Genomic DNA, 22,938 nt, shown 5'->3' on the forward strand with positions numbered 1-22,938 from the left:
ACCGGGTTCTAGTCCCGGTCGGGGCGCCGGATTCTGTCCCGGTTGCCCCTCTTCTAGGCCAGCTCTCTGCTGTGGCCAGGGAGTGCAGTGGAGGATGGCCCAGGTGCTTGGGCCCTGCACCACCCCATGGGAGACCAGGAAAAGCACCTGGCTCCTGGCTCCTGCCATCGGATCAGCGCGGTGCGCCGGCCGCAGCGTGCCGGCCACGGCGGCCATTGGAGGGTGAACCACCGGCAAAGGAAGACCTTTCTCTCTGTCTCTCTCTCTCACTGTCCACTCTGCCTGTCAAAAAATAAAAATAAATAAATAAATAAATAAAAAATAAAAAAATAAATTGTTAAATTCAAAAAATAAAAAATTATAATTGAAAATGTGTAAACAATTTAAATAATACAGAAAGATAACGGAAGACAAAAATTATCTGCTGGTGTCACAGGTGACAGCTTTACCTGCTACGTCACAATGCCGGCCCTAGTGTTGCAGCTCTTTAAAACCATCCAGGCAAGGCCAATCTGGAACCAGATAGGGCTGGGCTTGTTGGAAGGGTTGGGGAAGGCCCCAGAGTTTTGGGCTTTCTCCAGTGCTTTTGTGCAGCCCCAGAGCAGCTTCGGCATCACAGAGAAAAAAGTCCCTGGCTGTCCTTTGTTGTTTGTATCTCATAGCCCTTTCATTCCAGTTTTCCATCAGCTTTTTGAAGTACCGCCATAAAACCACTCTAGGTATTTCAAATGGAAGGAATTTGATACAGGAAATTGGTTACACAAAAGATCTAACAGCTGAGAAACCAAAGAGGAGATGGTGAAGCAACACTGGCTTAGCAGTAGCAGGAAGCTGCTGTCCCAGCTGGGTCTGGGGAGGGTCAAGAGGTGGCTTTACTGATGCCCAGAGGTGGGGTCCACCAGGAGGAGCTAGAACCACAGCAGGAGCGCCGCAGTGTGGAGCTAAGCCATGCAGAAGGTGCAGTGTGTGCAGGAAAATGCTCCCTGAAGTTGGGCAGTGGGGGGCCTAAAAGCAATTTTTTGAGATTCGCTGAAAGAGGATATCCAATAATAAATGGGTAAAGTCTTCTGTTGGAAAGATTCACTGTTATATATTTTATCAGGCAGCTCTTTTCAATTTGTATTTACTGTGGATAAAGCTGAGATGAATATTTTTTACAAACAAATGCTAAAAATCTAAGTGGTTTCCACTTTTCTACTGCCCTGGGTGGACAGTGGAAATAAGAGTAGGGGGAAGGCAAGGCAAGCTAGGATTCAACTTGTCTCCTGTGGAAAAACTGTTGGGAGAGTCTCCGAACCTCCTGGAGATGACCTTGGCCTGACCTCTTTAATGGCAGTGCGTTGGGTAGCAGACCGCAAGTCGCAATGTGCAGATCACCTGGGAACTTATTAAACAGCAGTTTCCCAAAGCAGCACCCCAAAGAGTCTGATTCAATCTAGAAAGGAATCTAAGATTGTGCTTTTTACTATTATTATTATTATTATTTGAGAGGCAGAGTATTATACAGGGAGAGCTCCCGGTATATAGTTCACTCCCCAGATCCTCAAAATGTCCGGGAATGGGCCGGGGTTGGAGCCAAGGGCTGGGAATTCAGTCCAGGTCTCCCATGGGGGTGGAAGAAATCCAATTATTTCCTGCTGCCTCCCAGGGTCTCCTTTAGCAAGAAGCTGGAGGCAGGAATGAAACTGAGTCATCCAATGGAATTTGGGTATTTTCTTTTTATTAAAAGGATTTTTAAAAAGATTTATTTATTGGGGCCAATGCTGTTGCATAGCAGGTAAAGCTGCCGCCTGCAGTGCTGGCATCCCGTATAGGCACTGGTTCAAGTCCTGGATGCTCCACTTCTGATCCAGCTCTCTGCTTTTTTTTTTTTTTTTTTTTTTTTTTTTTTTTTTGACAGGCAGAGTGGACAGTGAGAGAGAGAGAGACAGAGAGAAAGGTCTTCCTTTTGCCGTTGGTTCACCCTCCAATGGCCGCCACGGCCGGCGCGCTGCGGCCGGCGCACCGCGCTGATCCGATGGCAGGAGCCAGGAGCCAGGTGCTTTTCCTGGTCTCCCATGGGGTGGTGCAGGGCCCAAGCACTTGGGCCATCCTCCACTGCACTCCCTGGCCACAGCAGAGAGCTGGCCTGGAAGAGGGGCAACCAGGACAGAATCCGGCGCCCCGACCGGGACTAGAACCCGGTGTGCCGGCGCCGCTAGGCGGAGGATTAGCCTAGTGAGCCGCGGCGCCGGCTGGTGAGCTCTCTGCTTATAGCCTAAGAAAGCAGAAGATGGCTTAAGCCCTTGGGCCCCTGTGCCCACTTGGGAGACCTGGAAGAAGCTCCTGGCTTAGGATCGGCACAGCTCCGGCTGTTGCGGCCATTTGGGGAATGAACCAGCAAATGGAAGATCTCTCTCTCTCTCTCTCTCCCCCTCCCTCCCTTTCAAATAAATAAATAAATATTTTTTAAAAAATTTGTTTATTTATTAGAAAGGCAGAGTTCCAGTGCCAGCGCTGTGGCATAGCAGGTAAAGCCACCGTCTGCAGTACCAGCATCCCATATGCTCCACTTCTGATCCAGCTCCCTGCTAATGCACCTGGGAAAGCAGCAAAGGATGGCCCAAGTCCTTGAGCCCCTATACCCACATGGGAGACCTAGATGAAGCTCCTAGCTCCTGGCTTCAGCCTGACCCAACCCTGGCTGTTGGGGTCTTTTGGGGAGTGAACCAACAGATGGAATCTCTATCTCTCTATCTCTTTCTCTGTGTCTGCCTCTCCTTCTCTGTAACTCTTTCAAGTAAAATAAACAAATCTTAAAAAAAAAAAAGGCAGATTTTCAGAGAGGTGAGACACAGTGAGAGAGCAAGAGATCTTCCATCTGCTGGTTCTCTTCCCAAATTGCTGCAACAGCCAGGGCTGGGCCATGCTGAAGCCAAGACCCTGGAACTCCATCCAGGTCTCCAACATGAGTGCTGGGGCCCAAGGAATATGGGCCATCTTCCACTGATTTCCCTGGTACATTAGCAGGGAGCTGGGACAGGAATCGATACCCATATGGGATGCTGGTGTCTCAGGTGATGGCTTAACCACTTATGCCACAACACCAGGACCGAGATGTGGGCATTTTAAATGCTAGGTCCAATGTCCAGAATGTGCATTTTTAACAAATACCCCAACTGATTGATGTAGGTGGATTCTGTGATGTAGCTGATTCTGTCACATGGACCACACCAGGGGAAACACTGACTCTCAGAGGGAGGTAAGTGACGTTCAGGTAAGAAACAAGAAAGGCTGGGCTGGAGGAGCTGATAGGAATGAAGTTAATTAGGCATATTTTTTGCTCTGAAGGATCAGGGTCCAGGGTGCTTTATGTGGGGCAGAACTAACTAACCTACTTAGAAAGACTCCAAGTGCCCCTGTCTTTTCTTTAAACTAGTATTTCCTCCCCTCACTTGTGCTCAGTGTTATTCAATGAGGAATAGAGAGGGACACAGAAACATCTCAGCATATACACAGGGACATTCAAAAGGCCATGAGTGGGGCCAGCATTGTGGCGTAGCCATTAAAGCCATCACCTGCAACACCAGCATCCCATATGGGTGTCAGTTCACGTCCTGGCTGTTCCACTTCCTATCCAGCTCCCTGCTAATGGCCTGAGAAGAGCAATGGAAAATGGCCCACGTGTTTGGGCACCTGCACTTATATGGGGGACCCAGATGAAGCTCCTGGCTCCTGGCTCCTGACTTCTGCCTGGCCCAGCACTGGTCGTTGCAGTCATTAGAGGAGTGAACCAGCAGATGGAAGATCTCTCAATGTCTCTCCTCCTTGTCTGTCTATAACTCTGAGTTTCTAAATAAATAAATAAAATTTTTTTAAAAATTTTTTTTTATTTTTGACAGGCAGAGTGGACAGTGAGAGAGAGAGACAGAGAGAAAGGTCTTCCTTTTGCCATTGGTTCACCCTCCAATGGCCGCCGCGGCCGGCGCGCTGCGGCCGGCGCACCGCGCTGATCCGATGGCAGGAGCCAGGAGCCAGGTGCTTTTCCTGGTCTCCCATGGGGTGCAGGGCCCAAGCACCTGGGCCATCCTCCACTGCACTCCCTGGCCACAGCAGAGGGCTGGCCTGGAAGAGGGGCAACCAGGACAGAATCCGGCGCCCCGACCGGGACTAGAACCCGGTGTGCCGGCGCCACAAGGCGGAGGATTAGCCTAGTGAGCCACGGCGCCGGCCTAAAATTTTTTTTAAAGTCATGGGGCTGTGGGCATTTGGCCTAGTGGTCAAGATGCCACTTGGACACCCACGCCCTGTATGAGTGTGTCTGGTTCTGCTCAAGTCCAGTTCTGCTCCCAATTCTAGCTTCTTACTAGTGCATGTCCTATCTGGCTGTGGGTAATGGCTCAAATATTTGGGCCCCTACCACTCATATAGGAGATCTGTATTGAGTTTCTGGCTCCTAATCATGCCTAGCCTCAGCTGTTGTAGGCATTTATGGAATGAGCCAGTGGATGGCAACTCTCTCTCTCTGTACTACTTGCTGTCTTTCTCTCTGTCTTGTCTTCCCTCATTCGATTTGCCTTTCAAATAAATAAAATAAAAATAAATAGGGGGGCCAGCGCCGCGGCTCACTAGGCTAATCCTCCGCCTTGCGGCGCCGGCACACTGGGTTCTAGTCCCGGTTGGGACACCGGATTCTGTCCTGGTTGCCCCTCTTCCAGGCCAGCTCTCTGCTGTGGCCAGGGAGTGCAGTGGAGGATGGCCCAAGTGCTTGGGCTCTGCACCCCATGGGAGACCAGGAGAAGTACCTGGCTCCTGCCATCAGATCGGCGCGGTGCACCGGCAGCAGCGCGCCGGCCGCGGCAGCCATTGGAGGGTGAACCAACGGCAAAGGAAGACCTTTCTCTCTGTCTCTCTCTCTCACTGTCCACTCTGCCTGTCAAAAAATTAAAAATAAATAAATAAATAAATAGGGGGATGATTTGTAGTTCAGCAGCTTAAGCCAACCTTTGCATTATCACCATCCCGTATCATAGTACCAGTTTCAGTCCCAGCTGCTCCACTTCCATTCCAGCTCCCTGCTAATACACCTGGAAAAGCAGTGGAAGACAGCCCAAGTGCTTGGGACTCTGCCACCCATGTGGGAAACCATGACTGAGTTCCTGGCTCAGCCTGGCACAGGCATCGCTGTTGTGGCCATTTGGGAAGTGAATCAGTAGATGAAAGTTCTCGCTGTCTCTCTCTCTCTCTGTGTGTTATTCTGCCTTTCAAATAAATAAATAAATAAAAAGTCTTTAAATAAAGTGAGAGGAAGAGGAAACCCCATAGCCACTTCTGGGTCTCTCGAAGTGATTTATCCTCTGTTACCCATTTATTTCTCTCCAACAGGAATTAGGAATTAGGAAGAAAGATGTCCAATGGAAACTTCTTTTTTTTTTTTTTTTAAGATTTATTTACTTATTTGAAAGAGTTACACAGAGAGAGAAGGAGGGACAGAGAGATAGAGAGAGGTCTCCCATCTACTGGTTTACTCCCCAGCCGGCCGCAACAGCTGGAGCTGCGCCAATCCGAGGCCAGGAGCCAGGAGTCTCCTCCAGGTCTCCCACATGGGGATAGGGGCCCAAGGACTTGGGCCATCTTCCACCGCTTTCCCAGGCAACAACAGAGAGCCAAATCAGAAGCAGAGCAGCCAGTATTCAAACCTGTGCCCAAATAAGATGCCGACACCGCAGATGGTGGCTCTACCCACTATGCCACAGTGCCGGCCCCCAACAGAAACTTTAAAAAAAAAAAAAAAGATTTATTTATTCATTTGAAAGTCAGAGTTAACAGAGAAAGAGGGAGGTCTTCAATCTGCTGGTTCACTCACCTGATGGCCACAATAGCCAGGGTGGGTCAAGCCAAACCCAGAAGCCAGGAGGTTCATCTGGATCTCCATGTGCACGGCAGGTCCCCAAACACTTGGGCCATCTTCCACTGCTTTTCCCCTGCCATTCACAGGGAGCTGGAAGGGAAGTGGAGCAGCCAGAAGTCAAACTGGTACTCATATGGGATGTTGGCAACACAGGCAGCTGCTTTACTCACTATGCCACAGCACATAAACACCCCAACAGAAACTTTAAAAGGACTCCTTTGCTATCTTCCAGAGACTGGGCCAAGTCCCTCTTCTACTCCTCTCTATCTTTTCCCCATAGATCTACCTGCTACTATGTCATGGCTTCATTTTCCAGCCCTGGTTAGGTAACATAGCATTTTTTTAACTTTTATTTATTTATTTGAAAGGCAGAATGATGGATAGAAAAGGAGAGACACACAGAGGGATCTTCCATCTACTGGTTCACTCCCCAAATAGCTTCAATGGCCAGGGTTGGGTCAGGTTGAAGCCAGGAGCCTGAAACTCCATCTGGGTGTCCCACATAGGTGGCAGGGACCCAATTACTTGGGCCATCTTCTTTTTCTTATTCTTTTTTTTTTTGTAAAGTTTATTTACTTATTTATTTGAAAGGAAGAGTTACAGAGAGGCAGAGGCAGAGAGAAAGAGAGAGGTCTTCCATCCGCTGGTTCATTCCCCAAATGGCTGCAACAGCCAGAGCTGTGCCAATCCTAAGCCAGGAACCAGGAGCTTCTTCTGGGTCTCCCAAACAGGTGCAGGGGCCCAAGCACTTGGACCATCTTCTACTGCTTTCCCAGGCCATAGCAGAGAGCTGGATTGGAATAGGAGCATCCAGGAACTGAACCGGGGCCCATATGGGATACTGGCTCTGCAGGCAATGGCTTTACCTGCTACGCCACAATGCCGGCCACTGGGCCATCTTCTGCTGCCTTCCCAGGCACATTAGCAATGAACTGGATTGGAAGTGGAGCAGCCAAGACCAAACCAGGGTTCTAATGTGGAATGTTGCAAGTGGGGGCTTAACCTGCTACACCACAAAGTCAGTCCTTGGCATTATTTTCTAAGACAACAGGACTATGCCTGGGACTCTGCTTTCTGATCCAGCCACTACAACACCTGCCTTCCCTTATCCTAATGCCTTCAAAGCATCCCAGCTCCTGCTTTTTCACAGCTGCAGTTTCCAGTCTGCCTGGGCCTCGGGGCTTCCTTTTGCCTCTCTGACTCTCTTTCTCATTGTGTGTGAACTCTGCTGGCCTGAGGTTATCAAGGTCCTCACTTATTCTCCCTATGCAATGCGTCTTGATTCAAAAACCACTCAGTCTTTGGAAGACTGATGTGATTTGCCTTGAACGATTCAATTGAATGGAGTGGAATTCAAAATAGTTGAGTTCCATTCTGCTCCCTCCCACTGCCTGACTCTGTGGCTTGGAGCAGGCTCCTCATCCCCTCTGAGCATGCTTACTTGTCTGTGAGATGGAGGGTGTTGTATTTTGGGGCTTTGATAATGTGCATGGACTCTAAAAAGGTGAATTGATCTTAAAGTTCATCTAGCCTTACCCACTTGTTGGAAGATGAAAAACAAGGCTTGGGTGGGAAGAAGACTTGGTTGGGCTAGGTATGATTAGCTCTTTAGTAGCAGGTGTTGGACTAGAACTCATTTCTCCTGTGTCTCCATCATCTTGTCTTCCTGTTGCCCGCTGAGGCATTGAGGTAAGGAAGAGACCTTCAGCCACCAGCTTAGCCCTGCTCCATCTCCATCCAAAGACAACACTTGTCCTTTGGAAGACAATGGCCATTAAAACAGATGATGAGGCTGATACCATCTGGGGGTGGAAAGAGCCTACCTCAACAGTCAGCCCATCCATTACTCAGCTTGGCAAGTTAAGGCCTAGAACTCTTCCCACATTAAGCCCTGCTATAGAAGGGAAAGGTCAGGATGCAGAGAATAATAAAAACGTTGGATAGTAGCTCTACCTGTCCCCTCAGATCCTAGCTTCTCTGAATCTAAAACTGAATCCAAGTCTCCCACATGGGTAGCAGGAACCCAAGTACATGAGCCAACATCTGTCTCCCAGGGTGTGCATTAGCAGGAAGCTGAGTGGGAAGCAGAGCTGGGACTTGAAGGCATGCTCTCTGATGTGGGATTCAGGCATCCCAAGCAGTGTCTTAATCACTGTGTCAAATGTCTGCCCTTAGAAGGGGTTTTCTGTATCACAGAGGATCTGCAGAAAAGGCAGAAAGGAGGAGGAGGAAGCCTTTGGCCTGATCCTTCTGCCAGCCCAGGAGTTGAGAATTTACCTATAAAATGGAGAAATGGAAAGTGAGACAAAGAACTGAGTTGGTTTGTGATGCTACCAGCATAGTCTTTGTGTATGGGGCAGTGGAGATGGATTTAGTGCAAAGGTATCTGGGGCCCCTGACTTGGAAGGTCACAAAAGCAGAGGGCAAAACTTAAATTTTTTTTCTCTTTTAAAAACTTTTTTTAAAGATTTATTTTATTTATTCAAAGGCAGAGTTACAGAGAGGGAGAGGCACAGTTAGAGAAATCTTCCATCTGCTGGTTCATTCCCCAAATGACTGCAATGGTCAGGGCTAGGCCAAACCTAAGCAGGAGCCAAGAGCTAGCTTCCTTTGAGTCTCCCATGTGGGTACAGGGGCCCACAGACTTGGACCATCTTCTGCTAATTTCCCAGGTACATTAGCAGGCAGCTAAATTGGAAGTAGAGCAGTCAGGACTCAAACTAGTGCCCATGTAGGATGCCAGCTTCACAGGTGGTGGCTTAGCCTACTATACCACAACATCAGCTGCCTCTTTTTAAAAATTTTTATGAAATTCTTTTCTTTATTATTTGAAAGACAGAGAGTGAGTTCCCATTGACTGGTTCACTCCGCAGTTACTCACAGTGGCCAGAGCTAGGCCAGGCCAAAGCCAGGAGTGAGGATCTCAATCCAGCTTTCATATGAGGGTGGCAAGGACCCAATTACTTGAGCCATTATTGCTGTCTCCCAGGGTCTGCATCAGCAGGAAGCTGGGGTCAGAGCCAGAAATCAAACCCAAGCACCTCAGTGAGGGACACAGATGTCGGAACCACTAGGTTAAATGCTTGCCTCTTGGTGCAGAAATTTTGAAGTTCACATATAGCAGTCTCCAGAACATTCACAAAAAAATATGTATTATGAAAAACTTTGCCTGGATTTCCAGTTTTTTGCATCAAAATAAACTCATCTTTTAATCCCATTTTTTATGAACATTTTGAAATCCCCTTCATTGAGCTTGGTTTTTGGGGAGTCCCCCATTTCCATGGGTTATGTACAATTTGGGGAGGGCTTTTGCTGGAGGGGACACTAGACCCTCAGGCCCTGGTTCCCACAGGTGGCAGTGTCTGTCGGCTGTTTCCATGGCCAACAAGGTGATGTGGAATCTTAGCCCTGGGTGCAGTGAGCAGCTGCTCCCTCTCAGAGGGCCCAGAGCTCCCGCTCTTAGTCTTAAAGCCCTCTCTGCTGTTTCTTCTACCCTTCTGGGTGAAAGTTCTGGTGGATGGTGGTCAAAATATTTTTAAATGGTCATGTGTGGAGTGTTTTGTTGTTGTTGTTGTTGTTGATTTTTTTTTTTTTTAACAGGCAGAGTTAGAGAGAGAGACAGAGAGAAAGGTCTTCCTTCCTTCTGTTGGTTCACCTCCCAAATGGCTGCTTCAGCCGGCGCGCTGTGCTGATCTGAAGCCAGGAGCCAGGTGCTTCCTCCTGGTCTCCCATGCAGGTGCAGGGCCCAAGCACTTGGGCCATCCTCCACTGCCTTACCAGGCCACAGCAGAGAGCTGGACTGGAAGAGGAGCAACCAGAACAGAATCCAATGCCCCAACTGGGACTAGAACCCAGGGTGCTGGTGCTGCAGGTGGAAGATTAGCTAAGCGAGTCGCGGTGCCGGCCATGTGTGGAGTTTTTAAAATGCATTAAATGCTAAGATCTAGTGGTGGGGGCCGGTGCTGTGGCTCAGCGGGTTAATGCAGTGGCCTGAAGCGCCAGCATCCCATATGGGTGCCGGTTCTAGTCCCATCTGCTCCTCTTCCAATTGTGGCCATCTGGGGAGTGAACCAGCAGATGGAAGACCTTTCTGTCTCTACCTCTCTCTGTAACTCTGTTTTTCAAATAAATAAAACAAATTAAAACAACAACAACAACAAAATGATCTAGTGGTGGATCTAGTAAGTTTGTACTTTTAAAGTAGTGATAAGTGGGGCCAACGCTGTGGCATAGTGGGTAAAGCCACTGCCTACAGTGCTGGCATCCCATATGGGTGCCGGTTCAAGTCCCAACCACTCCACTTCTGATCCAGCTCTTTGCAATGGCCTGGGGAAGTAGTGGAGGATGGCCCGAGTCCCTGGGCCCCTATTCCTGCGTGGGAGACCTAGAAGAAGCTCCTGGCTCCTGGCTTCGGATCAGCTCAGCTCCAGCCATTGCAGCCATCTGGGGAGTGAACCAGCAGATGGAAGACCTCTCTCTCTCTCTCTCTCTCTCTCTCTCTCTGCCTCTGCTCTCTGTAGCTCTTCCTTTAAAATAAAATAAAATAAAATAAAATAGTGAGAAATGAAAGCAGTGTTTCAACAGATTGCAACAACATAGTGTAAGCATCAGCTTGAGGCCTGAGATGCCATCACCTAACTCTGGTTTAGGGGCAGCCAGAGCTGCCTGGGTCTGATTTCTGGAGTGCCTCTTGATCAGAAGGCTTATGAAGTAAAGAAACAATCTGCCATCAGCACAGTTATCATACAATACACAGGACAACTGTATAGGCCCTGCCATTCAACCAAAGGGAGCTAGGAGGCACACAGGCATCCATAAAATTCCTACAATCCAACTGTGCACAATTTGGTAGTTCCTTGATTAGGACTTAGGCCTGGGAGTAACTCTCCATGACTCTATTTATTTAATTTTTATTTTTTAAAGATGTATTTATTTATGTGAAAGGCAGAGTGAGAGAGAAAGAGAGAGAGGTTTTCCATCCTCTGGTTCACTCCCCAGATGGCCGCAAAAGCCAGGACTGAGACAGGCTGAAGCCAGGAGCAGATGGGCCTCAAATTGGGGGGCAGCTTAACTTGCTACGCTACAAAGCCAGCCCCTTTCCATGACTCTTTGCTTCACCCACTGTACTCTGACTTCTCTCTCTAAGTCATCTTCTTCATCTGTGAAAATAATGTGTGTTTTTAGCTCCATAGTGTTCTTAGCTTGCTTATGCTGATAAAAGTTTGGGAGTCTGAGGCCTCTTTTCTCTATGGTCTCAGTTCCTTTCCATCCAAGCCAACAGTGGTTCTGCAATATTTAGAAATTCTTGCGGGTCACCTATGAATATCATTATTGGAGGTTCTTATCATTAGACAGAAGGTACAACCACACTTCTCTCCTAGGTAATCTCCACTATTTCTTGGAATTTTGCAGGAATTGCTGAAGAGTGACAATATAACTATGAAATTGCAGCCAAAAGTACACACACTTACACATAAAGCTGCTCTTTAATCTCTACAGCTCCAATTAATTCAGTTACCATGATTTAATTAATTGATGCTGAGTGTCAGTGTGCCTGGGTTTAAATCCTGCTTCCTTCTAAGGTATATCCTGAGAAGCATCACATGATGGCTACAGTACTTGGGCCCCTCTTCCAGTAACGTAGTTCTAATTTTATTATATATTTTTAAAGATTGAGTTTATTAAAAGATAGAGCAATATGTAAAGAGGGGGAGACAGAGAGAAAGAGGTCTTCCATCTGCTGGTTCACTCCCCAACTGGCCACAAAGGCAGGGACTGGGCTGAGCCAAAACCAGGAGCCTTGAACTTCACACTTGGATCATCTTCTGCTGTTTTCCCAGGGAGCTGGATCAGAAGAAGAGCAGCCAGGATTGGAAATGATGCTCTATAATGGGATCCCGGCGTCACAGTCAGTGGCCTAACCCATGCATCGCAATGCGGGCCCTGCTGTTCTAATTTTAATTAGCACAGTACATTACCTATGAGTAATTGCATAAAGTACAAACTTCATTGTCGGCTTTTTGTCTAAAAATCACCGTACCAATAACAGATCTCCTCATGATTAGTGATCGGTCATGTCATTTCTCTGAGTCCATCAGCGATTGATCATTCTGTATCTGTTTCTCATTTGACTCCTAGGCAGCATGTGAGTAGTTGTGTGTTGTGCTTGTCTCCCAGTGATAAACCCACGTGACATTTTATAAAAAAAGCTACGGTTGAAATGAAGCATTTAATTGCACTTTGGTTTCAAGATTGCAATTTAGGGCCAGCGCCGTGGCTCACTAGGCTAATCCTCTGCCTGTACTCCGGGTTCTAGTCCTGGTTGGGACGCTGGTTCTGTCCCGGTTGACCCTCTTCCAGTCCAGCTCTCTGCTGTGGCCTGGAAGTGCAGTGGAGGATGGCCAGAGTGCTTGGGCCCTGCACCCACATGGGAGACCAGGAGAAGCACCTGGCTCCTGGCTTCAGATCGGCACAGCACGCCAGCCGTAGTTTCCATTTGGTAGGTGAACCAACGGAAGGAAGACCTTTCTCTCTCTCTCTCTCTCTCTCTCTCTCTCTCTTACTGTCTAATTATAGCTGTCAAATAAAAAAATAAAAAGGAATGGTAAAAGAATAAAATAAATAAAAAAATAAAAAGAATGGTGACAACAAAACAAAGATAGGATGAGACTGAGGCAATGTGAAGTTGTAATATAAATCATACTGAAAATGCTGGGTGCATATGAAAAATCAAGGTAAAGTCACTTCAGCATTGTTATTTTAAATTGCGCTAGTAACACAAAGCTACTGTTGAAATGAAGCATTTAGTTGCACTTTGGTTTCAAGAGTACAGTTTAAAGGAAAACAACTCAATCAGTTTGACTAGCAATCAGGCTGAAACATTAAAAGTTATTTGCCACCTGGAAAGAAAATGATCATTAAAAAGAGACTGAAGAACTTTTACTGCCAGTAAAGAAAGGCTGGCTTCATCATTTCGGAAATTAATGTGAACTGATTAATGTTAAGCTATGAGGTAAAGTGTGGGAAGGATGGTGCTGTGAAATGTGCATCCAGGTTCCAAGGACCAGTCAAGGCTGGTAGCAGTAGGTGAAAGGAAGAAGTTGTCCTAGAGGAGATGATTCTGGTAAAAAACCAAACAAACAAAATAAACTTCATGCTAAAGGAACCCTCAGAGATGGGCAGTTAAGTCACTGTTTGAGATGCCAGCATCCCAATCAAAGTGCTTCCAGCTGGTGTACATCCTGGGAGGCCGTGGATGATAGTTCAACTACGTGGGTCCCACCACCCTCATGGATTGCGTTCCCACCTCCCGAATTGGCCTGGCCCAGCCCTGGTTGTTTTGGGCATTTGGGGCATGAATGGGCAGATGGAAGATTTCTCTCCATCTGTCTCTCTGCCTTTCAAATAAAATGAAAATAAATAAATACAATTTTTTTAAAAAAAGCTTAAAGGATAGAATGTTGGAAGCTGATCCAAACTTTTCAGAGTATGTTGGCTCTCCAGTTCATGGAAAAGATACTTGATCTGTATCATAAGCTACATGGCAAGAAGGCAGGCACCATTGAAAAGTTTGTTACAAAGAAAGAAAATATTTCCATTTTCAATGTTTTTAATGTTTGAAGTTATAGTGTACTAAATGAATATTTGGTTTACTTTTTTTTTTCATTTTCCTGCCCATTTACAACTGATTGTAAGGGAGTTTTTAATTTTTTTCTCAAAATGCTGAAAGATCACAGAAGAATCATCACATTTTCCTGCTGATTATGCTTTCAGCTTGCACAGTCATTTCCACAGTCCTGCAGTAGAAAGCAGCACAAAGACTGCTGGTTAAGCAGTTTCTAGAAGGCTGCTGTCTTCACGTCTGATGCTGGAGCTTCAAGTTCATGGAGCTAGTAGTTGGTACAGTGGAGGAGAGCAAGAGGAATCTGGAACTTACAAACGAGAGTTGGGGCTTGTGCAGACAGACGGAGGCCATGTCAGTCCTCATTGCCTGGAATGCTGGGGGCACGGGTGTCCTTTGCACAGAGCTGAACACCCGCACCTGGCCCATGACTCAGAGAAGCTGAAGGAAGATTCAAGGGAAAGTGGTGGCTGCAGGCGTGGCTGCTGCTTCATGCCAATTAATTGAGGCAGCCATAATCCATGACATCTGTCAGCCACAATGTGCTGCTGCTCCACTCCACCCTCCAAATCGAGGAGAACCTCTCCTGTGGTACCTGCTAACTGGCAACACATAGGAAAGGAAATTGTGGGAAGTGTAATTCAGGCAAGCTCAGTTGATACATTAGAAAGCTCTTCTCCTTATTCTATGGCTTAATGGTTCACATGTAGACTTCCCAAGTCACACTGCCCAAGTTTGAATGGCAGCTCCTTTATTTCAAGCTATATTTCCAAGGGTAACTTTCTTAATCTTTCTGTGCCTCAGTTTGGTGTCTGTAAAATGAAAATAAGAGAGTAGTGCTCACCTTATAAGATTCAACTGAGATTTAGGGGTCAGTGTTGTGGTGCAGCGGGTTAAAATGCTGCTTGTGATGCCGGCATCCCATACTGGAGCACTGGTTCGAGCCCGGGATGCTCAGCTTCTGACCCAGCTCCCTGCTCATGTACCAGGGAGAGCAGCAGGTGATGGCCCAAGTACTTGGGCCCCTGCCACCACCTGGGAGACCAGGTTGGCTCTCCAGGCTCCCAGCTTCCGTCCAACCCCAGCTGTTGCAGCCATTTGAGGGTGTGAACCAGTGATTGGGAAGATCTCTCTTTCTCTTTCCCTCTCTCCCAGCCCCATATTGCTCTGCCTTTCAAATAAATAAAATAAATCTTTGAAAACAATTGAGGCTTAAATCAGATGTTACACATCAGCTCTTTACCATTGCTAGATTACCATTAAGACTTGGCCCATTGGGAGAGTTCAGTAACCAGAAGCTATTATTAGCTGTGTGGTCTTGCATAAATTATCTAATTTTTCTGGTCTTCAGTCTTTTTCATCTGTAAGATGGGAATAACTTTCTTGGCCTATTTCACAGGTTTTGTTGAGGATCAAGTGAACTAAATACTCTAAATGATTGTTGTTTCCATATGTAATGTCTTGTATCACCACTTCCTCACAGTGGTGAAGATGATGATCAGTATTTCTCTTAGTTCCTTCTAGCCTCCATATTGATGCCTACCCCAGCGACAAAAGCCAGCTCTTCAGTGGCTGCTAATTAGAAAAGTGGTTCTCTAAAGGCAGACATTTTGCCTAGTAGTTAAGTCACCCATGTTCCATGTCAGAGTGTCTAAGCTGAGTTCTTGACTCTGCCTTCCAATTCCAGCTTCCTGCTTTGCAGACCCTGGGAGGCAGCCATGATGGCTCAAGGAATTAGACTCCTACCATCTATGTGGGGCACCTGGATTGAGTTCTAGTTCCCATTTTGTTATGGGCATTTGGAGACTGAACAAGTGGATGGGAGCACTTTTGGTCTTTCTGCCTTGCAAGAAAGAAAAGAGGTTCTCCAAGTGTCCTACGTTATTGTAAGATGCTCTTAAAGTAAACTGGGTATAGAGGATAAGGCCCTCTCTGTATTATCATTGCAGTTTTTCTGTAAATCTAAAACTGTTCAACATTTTAAAATTACTGAAATATGTGTGAGAAGGCAGTAGAAAATGGCACAGGTGTTTGGACCCCTGACATCTATGTGGGAAACCAGGATGGAGTTGCTGGTTCCTGGCTTTGTCCTGGCTCAGCCCTGGCTGTTGTGTCCATTTGGGGTGTGAACCAATGAATGGAAAATCAATCTCTATCTCTCTCTCTCTGCCTTTAAAATAAATAAAATAATCTTTTTATTTTATTATTTTATCTTATTATTATTATTTTTTTGACAGGCAGAGTTAGAGAGAGAGACAGAGAGAAAGGTCTTCCTTCCATTGGTTCACCCCACAAATGGCTGCCACAGCCAGCGCACTGTGCCTATCTGAAGCCAGGAGCCAGGTGCTTCCTCCTGGTCTCCCATGTGGGTGCAGGGCCCAAGCACTTGGGCCATCCTCCATTGCCCTCCCGTGCTACAGCAGAGAGCTGGACTGGAAGAGGAGCAACCGGGACAGAACCAGCGCCCCAACTGGGACTAGAACCTGGGGTACCGGCGTCGCAGGCAGAGGATTAGCCTAGTGAGCCACGGTGCCGGCCTAAAATAATCTTTTATTTTTTTTTAATTTTTTTTTTTTATTTTTTGACAGGCAGAGTGGACAGTGAGAGAGAGAGACAGAGAGAAAGGTCTTCCTTTGCCGTTGGTTCACCCTCCAATGGCCGCCGCGGCCGGCGCGCTGCGGCCGGCGCACCGCGCTGATCCGATGGCAGGAGCCAGGAGCCAGGTACTCATCCTGGTCTCCCATGGGGTGCAGGGCCCAAGCACTTGGGCCATCCTCCACTGCACTCCCTGGCCACAGCAGAGAGCTGGCCTGGAAGAGGGGCAACCGGGACAGAATCCGGCGCCCCGACCGGGACTAGAACCCGGTGTGCCGGCGCCACTAGGCGGAGGATTAGCCCAGTGAGCCGCGGCGCCTGACAAAATAATCTTTTTTAAAAATAAAAATTTTACTGAAAGAAACTTAAAGTAGTAATGTGGTTATCAATTGGTAGCAACATCCCATGGAGGGCAGGTTTGAGTCCACATTGCCATATGGCCCCACAATTGCTGGTGCAGCACATCTGAGGTGGGCCAAAGAAATTTATTTCTAGGAACTGGCACTGTGGTGCAGTGGGTTAATGCCCTGGCCTGAAGCGCCAGCATCCTATATGGGCGCTGGTTCAAGACCTGGCTGCTCCACTTCTGATCCAGCTCTCTGCTATGGTCTGGGAAATCAGTGGAAGATGGCCCAAGTCCTTGGGCCCCTGCACCCACCTGGGGGACCTGGAAGAAGCTCTGGCTCTCAGCTTCAGATCGGCGCAGGTCCGGCCATTGAAGCCAATTGGAGAGTGAACCAGCGAATGGAAGACCTCTCTCTCTCTCTCTCTCTCTCTCTGCCTTTCCTCTCTCTATGTAACTCTTTCAAATAAATAAATAAATCTTTTAAAAAAAAGAAATTGCATTTCTAAATTTATTCATTTATTTGAAAAGCAGAGAGACAAACAGACATAGATCTGTCACCTCTTGGCTCATTTCCCAAATGCCCACAATATCCCAGGATAGGCCAGGTTAAAGCCGTGAGCCAGGAACTTCACCTGGGTCTCCCACAAAGAGAACTTGAGCCATCGCCTGTTGCCTCCCAGGATGCACATTAGCAAGAAGCTGAATGTGGAAGTAGAGCTGGGACTTGAACTCAGGCACTCCAATATGGAATGTGGGTGTCCCATGTGACATCGTAACCTCTGCACGAAATACACACTCTCTCAGAAGTTGCATTTCTTTTTTTTTTTTTTTAAGAAAAAAAAAAAACAATTTATTTTATTTGAAAAGCAGAGGGCCACATTTGGAGAGAGAGAGAAAGAGAGATGGGACTGGCACCATGGCACAGTAGGTTAATCCTCCGCCTGCGGCACTGGCATTCCATATTGGTGCCAGTTCTAGTCCTGGCTGCCCCTCTTCCAATCCAGCTCTCTGCTATGACCTGGGAACGCAGTAGAGGATGGCCCAAGTGCTTGGGCCCCTGCACCCATGTGGGAGACCAGGAGGAGGCACCTGGCTCCTGGCTTCGGATCTGCACATCTGCTGTTGCGGCCATCTGGGGAGTGAACCAACGGAAGGAAGACCTTTCTTTTTTCTTTCTTTCTTTCTTTCTTTTTTTAAAATTTTTGACAGGCAGAGTGGACAGTGAGAGAGAGAGACAGAGAGAAAGGTCTTCCTTTGCCGTTGGTTCACCCTCCAATGGCCGCTGCGGCTGGCACGCTGCATCCAGCGCACTGTGCTGATCCGAAGGCAGGAGCCAGGTGCTTCTCCTGGTCTCCCATGGGGTGCAGGGCCCAAGCACTTGGGCCTTTCTCCACTGCACTCCCTGACCACAGCAGAGAGCTGGCCTGGAAGAGGGGCAACTGGGACAGAATCCGGTGCCCCGACCGGGACTAGAACCCCGTGTGCTGGTGCTGCAGGCGGAGGATTAGCCTATTGAACCGCGGCACTGGCCAGGAAGACTTTTCTCTCTGTCTCTCCTCTCTGTCTGTAACTCTACCTTTCAAATAAATAAATAAAATCTTAAAAAAAGAGAGAGAGGGCCTGCGCCGCGGCTCACTAGGCTAATCCTCCACCTTGCGGCACCGGCACACCGGGTTCTAGTCCCGGTCGGGGCGCCGGATTCTGTCCCGGTTGCCCCTCTTCCAGGCCAGCTCTCTGCTGTGGCCCGGGAGTGCAGTGGAGGATGGCCCAGGTGCTTGGGCCCTGCACCCCATGGGAGACAAGGAGAAGCACCTGGCTTCTGCCATCGGATCAGCGTGGTGCGTCAGCCGCAGCGGTCATTGGAGTGTGAACCAACGGCAAAGGAAGACCTTTCTCTCTGTCTCTCTCTCTCACTGTCCACTCTGTCAAAAAAAAAAAAAAAAAAAAAGAGAGAGAGAGAGAGAGAATGAATCAATCTTCCACTTGCTGGTTTCTTCTCTAAATGGCTACATTGGTCAGGGCAGAACCAGGCCTAAGCCAGGAAACAGAAACTCCATCTAGTTCTTCCACGTGAGTTACAGGGGTCTAAGTCCTTGGGCCATCTTCTGCTACTTCTCAGGCATATTAACAGGGAGCTGGATGAGAAGCAGAGCAGCCAGGACTCAAACCAGTGCTCTGACATGGAATACTGGTTACACAGGCAGCAGCTTAAGCCACAGCCCACAATGCTGGCACCAAGAAGCTGCATCTCTAATAAGCAGTTCTGGGATTACTGTTGATCCGGGAGCACACTTTGAGAACTGCTGACTTAGGACTTCACTGGCATTGGGTTGCCTGTCTTCCCACAAACAAAGGCGCATTCATCATGGTACATCATCTCTTGACTCATTCTGTCCGTGACATCACCCAATACTTACTAGGCAAGAAGACAGAGACAATGGGTGACTAACTTGAAGTCATTCCTCAAGACTGAGTTAAACAGAGCCTGGAAAATCCCTCTGCCTTGCCTCCAACCTCCTCAAGGCTCTAGGCCAGGGACAAACCATTCCTAAAATAATGCACACAAGTACATATTTAAATATGTATACACTAAACACACATAGCTATTATGTGCAAAAATTTTGTTATAAAACATGCATGCTTGGGGGTCAGCACTATGCTGTAGTAGGTTAAGCCTCTGCCTGCCATGCCAGCATCCCGTATGGGCACCAGTTTGAGTCCTGGCTGCTCTACTTCTGATCCAGCTCCCTGCTGATGGCCTGGGAAGGCACTGGAGGATCCCTGCATCCCGCATGGGAGACTTAGAAGAAGCTCCTGGCTCCTGGGTTACAATCAGCCCAACTCCAGCCATTGGGGCCATTTGGGGAGTGAACCAGCAGATGGAAGACTTCTCCCTCTCTCTTTAACTCTGATTCTTACTTAAATAAATAAATCTTTAAAAAAAATGCATGCCCATAGAGAAAAATTAGGAAATTTTTTAGGAAAACAATTATCCATAGCTTCCCAAAGACAACACCTTAATTTTTGATCTGTTTGCTTCCCAGATTTTATTTCAACTATATGTTTTGGGGTTTTCTTTCAACATCGTTGTAATAAAAATGGCATGCATTTTCATATCCTGCTTTTTCACTTAATATTATATCAAGAATTCTTATATTATGTATAGTATGTGGATACTTCAAAAAGTTCATGAAAAATTGAATTAAAAGATAAATTAATTCTGGGAGACCTGGAGGAAGCTCCTGGCTGCTGGCTTCAGATCAGCACAGCTCGGCCATTGCGACCATTTGGGGAGTGAACAGCAGATGGAAGACCTCTCTCTCTCCATCTCTCCATCTTTCTCTGTGTAACTCTGACTTTCAAATAAATAAATATTTTTTTAAAAAATTTGATAAAACATCATAGACTTTTGTCCTCAGGGGGACATATTCTAGTTGAGGGATCTATGCATTTTATGAAGCTAAAATACTTTCATTTTCAAGTATAGCTGCACTAATCCAAAGCCAGGAACCAGGAGCTTCCTCCGGCTCTCCCACGTGGGTGCTGGGGCCCAAGGGTATAGGCCATCTTCCACTGCTTTCTCAGGCCACAGCAGAGAGCTGGATTGGAAGTGGAGCAGCCAGGACTCGAACCGGTACCCATATGGGATGCTGGCACCACTGGTGGTGGCTTTACCCACTATACCACAGCTCCGGCCCCTGGTGCAGGTTTTTTTTTTTTTTTTTAAGTGAAGGCTTTTTCTGGGGTGAGGAGAGAAGTGTTCCCATCCACTGATTCACTCCACAGATGCCTGCAAAAGTCCCAAGCTCACTGTCTCTCAGGGTCCATATTATCAGAAAGCTGGAGCTGTCTATTGCAAAAAGAGTTATGCCAATGTCACGGTGGAGTATGTGGGTAGGGGACAGTCTCTGGGTCTTGGTTCACTTTGTTCCCTGGTGCCCATCTGTTTCAGGTGCCCTCCTTTTTCAGGCCTTCCCTGTCTGGTTTGGGCTAAAGTCAAAGGGGTAGAATGGCAGCAGCAGGTAATGAATGAAGAAGCAGTGGGAAGGCTTCTGCCTGTCTGCTGACAACCTGCTGTGTAGCCACACCCTCATCTGTCCCTGGGACATCCTTCTTTCTGTCTGTGGCTCCCTCCCCAGCTACCAGAGTCAGATGTAGGTCCTGGGAGGATCTTTCTGATCTCCAGCCTAGACATGCTAGCATGCTGTTTCTGTTACACAGCATTTGTGCCAGAGTGGTGGGAGATGTGCCTGTGAGGCCTGCTGGCTGCTCTGCCTAGCCTGGGGATCAAGGTCTTTTCAGGGGGGAAGTCATTGTAATCCATAAGCTGTACTTTGGAAATTTATATTCATTAAATAAAAGTTAAAAAAAAAAAGGTCTTTTCAATCACCCATTAACAGGGATCCATTGAACTTCAGATGGAGACGGTGGCACAGTTCCTGCTCTTTTGTTGCCACCTCAAATTCTCGACTCTCCAATGAGTTCTTTTTTTTTTTTTTTTTTTTTTTTTTTTTAATTTTTTTGACAGGCAGAGTGGATAGTGAGAGAGAGAGACAGAGAGAAAGGTCTTCCTTTGCCGTTGGTTCACCCTCCAATGGCCGCCACGGCCGGCGCACTGCGCTGATCCGAAGCCAGGAGCCAGGTGCTTCTCCTGGTCTCCCATGGGGTGCAGGGCCCAAGCACTTGGGCCATCCTCCACTGCACTTCCTGGCCACAGCAGAGAGCTGGCCTGGAAGAGGGGCAACCGGGACAGAATCCGGTGCCCCAACTGGGACTAGAACCTGGTGTGCTGGCGCTGCAAGGCGGAGGATTAGCCTAGTGGGCCGCGGCACCGGCCGGGATTTTTAAAAAGTAAAAGAACATACTGGTCATCATCTCAAATTATGATCTTGCCTCATAAATAATTCCGCAAAATTGGACGCATGTCACCAAGGATCTTTGACAAGCAGGGTGGGCACACAGCTATGTGTGAGGCAAGGTCTTTGTCATTGAGAAAAGTGAGGCAAGGTTCAGGAGCCAAGGGTGTAAAGACTGGTGTAGACAGGTGGGCCACCTTCAGAAGAGCAGAAAGCTGCAGATTGACAGTGTCTCAACAATGGTGACTCTGTCCCTCAGTAACCAGAGACTGGAAAAGCCTCTGGCATAAAGGAGGCCCTTTCCAATCCACAGCACAAAGAGATGATTGTGCAAAGCAACTGGCTTACCCAGGCAGCCAAAAAACCTGTCATTTATATGTCAGTCTATCAGCAGAAATTGTGTTTGTGCGATTTCGATATTTCCTTTAAAAAATTTGTAAGTGGAATTAGTCAAAAGATAAAGCTTACGTAGTTTTTATGTTTAAAAAATAAATATCGGGAGGCTGGCACTGTGGCATAGTGGGTAGGGCTGCCACCCGCAGTGCCAGCATCCCTTGTGGGTGCCGGTTCAAGTCCCGGCTGCTACAATTCCAATCCAGCTCTCTGCTGTGGCCTGGGGAAGCAGTGAACGATGGCCCAAGTGCTTGGGTCCCTGCACCTGTGTGGGAGACCCGAAAGAAGCTCCTGGCTCCTGGCTTCAGATAGGCCTTTGCAGCCATTTTGGGAGTAAACCAGAGATGGAAGACTTTCTCTCTCTCTCTCTCTCTCTCTCTCCCTCTCTCTCTCTCTCTCTCTCTGCCTCTCTGTAACTCTGTCTTTCAAATAAATCTTTTAAAAAAGATAAATATGAGGAAAAAAGAGATAAATATAGACAGGCATTTAGCAGTTGAGACACTCACATTGATATCAGAGCATATGGGTTCAGAACCTGGCTCCAACTCCCAACTCCAGCTGTGGGAGGTAGCAATGATGGCTCAAGTAATTGGGTTCCTGTGACCCATGTAAGAGACTTGGATTTAGTTCCCAGCTCCAGCTCTGACTCTGGCCCAGTCCCAGCTGTTGCATTTGTGGAGTGAACCAGCAAATAGAAGTGTTCTTTCTGCCACTTTTATTAATTAATTATTAATGTTTAAAGGAAAGTGATATAGCCATCGTCTTAATACAAAAAGAGAAGGAGTTAAGGTGCAGTGGATTAAGCTGTCCCTTGGGACACTGGCATCCCATATCAGTGTGCAGGTTCAAGTCCTGGCTCCTCCACTTCTGATCCAGCTCCCTGCTAATGCACCTGGAAGGTAGCAGATGATGGCCCAAGTACTTGGATTCCTGTCATCTCTGTGAGAGGGAGTTCCTGGCTTCTGGCTTTGGCCTGGCCCTGCTCTGGCTACTGCAAGCTTTTGAGGAGTAAACCAACAAATAGAAGATCTCTTCCCTCTCTCTGTCTCTCCCTCTCTATCACTCTGCCTTTTAAATAAATAAGCCAATAAAACATTTTTTTTAAAGATTTTTAAAATTTATTTGAAAGTCAGAATTACACAGAGAGAGAGACAGAGAGAAAGGTCTTCCATCCGCTGGTTCACTTCCCAGTTGGCTGCAACAGCCGGAGCTGCACCGATCTGAAGCCAGGAGCCAA

At 47.4% G+C, this 22,938-nt stretch overlaps 1 long non-coding RNA gene across 1 annotated transcript in view; it reads left to right on the forward strand.

The window, feature by feature from the left end:
- Positions 1-22,938, forward strand: part of LOC127484353 (uncharacterized) — a 36,921-nt gene that overhangs the window by 3,274 nt on the left and 10,709 nt on the right. Inside the window, exon 2 of the long non-coding RNA XR_007911241.2 lies at positions 3,172-3,241. This is a non-coding gene — a long non-coding RNA (uncharacterized lncRNA). The remainder of the gene's footprint in view (positions 1-3,171; positions 3,242-22,938) is intronic.

The sequence above is a fragment of the Oryctolagus cuniculus genome, chromosome 17 (genome assembly GCF_964237555.1).
Source record: "Oryctolagus cuniculus chromosome 17, mOryCun1.1, whole genome shotgun sequence".
Taxonomy (NCBI): Eukaryota; Metazoa; Chordata; class Mammalia; order Lagomorpha; family Leporidae; genus Oryctolagus; species Oryctolagus cuniculus.